General features: G+C 41.5%; 2 protein-coding genes across 2 annotated transcripts in view; one reads left to right on the forward strand and one right to left on the reverse strand.

Annotated features, from left to right (window-relative positions):
- tmem51b (transmembrane protein 51b) overlaps positions 1–1,219 on the forward strand; it is a 33,387-nt gene that overhangs the window by 24,589 nt on the left and 7,579 nt on the right. The window lies entirely within an intron of this gene.
- LOC104951624 (CUB and zona pellucida-like domain-containing protein 1) overlaps positions 1–1,219 on the reverse strand; it is a 17,033-nt gene that overhangs the window by 15,437 nt on the left and 377 nt on the right. The window lies entirely within an intron of this gene.

The following is a 1,219-nucleotide window of genomic DNA, read 5'->3' on the forward strand; positions in this document are numbered from 1 at the left end:
CCCCCAATTTTGCATTTTGAAATGCTCCCGATTTCTGAGGTCTAAAGGTTGGCAAGTATGGGCGTAAAGTAACTGACGTAAAAGTCGGGACGACTTCGGTACGCATTCTTTGTTCTCAGGTGGGTGTGTAGCGGCCTTTAGGCTCTCACGTACAATCTGTTGGAGTGCTAGCCAATAGAAGAGTGTGTTCTGGTTTACATGCACACAAACCTATGTAACACACTACAGGAAAGGAACAATCTCAGAAAGCATAGGGCTCAATAGGGCCTCTTTAAAAAAAACATGGCATACTGGTAAGAGATATCACAGAGTTGTTTTTACTTCATTATAACATAGTTTCTGAATCATTGGTATGAAACAAACGTAGAGCCGCTGTAATCAGCCTATGTATAACGTGCGTTACACAAGGAATATGCTGCTATCATATAGTGAGCACTATCAGTTCCTAGAGGGGACCGTCTCCTCTGTCGATCACTTCTGTGTAGCTCCAAGAAACTGGTTTGGCGATATTTCTTTCCTCAGTCTTCACCACACCAATAACGAACGAGGGCATGTGGCGCTATAGTGATGGTTCTTACTGATGCCTTTTCACTGGCATGGATTTCATGGTAAACATCAGGGCTGGAATTAAGGGAGGAAGTTTGGGTCGAAATTGACGTTAAGGTTTCCAGTTTAATCGCGAGCATAAATGCTGACAGCCTTAGTTAAACGCTTTAAAGGATAACACCCAGCAGCTTTGACATGTCAATCCTACACTGCATCATTCCTGCCTGCCTCAACAGGATTTTACCGAAACGCTGCACATCATTCAGTATTTTTTACCTAACACAATTCGTTACATCCATTTACTTGCTGAGTCATGCCTTCCATATGACACCAGTGTGTTTCAAAATGCAGTTAAGACACTTCAGATGTGCACACAACTATTTTTTGCATATTTAAACACTAACATAACACTGTTTGTTTGTTTCGCGAACACTTCATTGATTTGAAAATGAATACCCCTGAGGCTTCCTTGACCTTAACCATAACTTTAATGAAGAAATACAACTTTTTAGCTGAAGTTAAATGCAGTTGCAGTTTTAATGGCCACACGATTATGGCCCTAATTAGATGCTCTGTCCAACTTCCAGCTGGTTTAAAGTCAAAAAATTGCCCAAAAAGTGACATTGTACGGACCACACACACACACACACACACACACACACACACACACACA

The sequence above is a fragment of the Notothenia coriiceps genome, unplaced genomic scaffold (genome assembly GCF_000735185.1).
Source record: "Notothenia coriiceps isolate Sejong01 unplaced genomic scaffold, NC01 NC01_scaffold00019000, whole genome shotgun sequence".
Taxonomy (NCBI): Eukaryota; Metazoa; Chordata; class Actinopteri; order Perciformes; family Nototheniidae; genus Notothenia; species Notothenia coriiceps.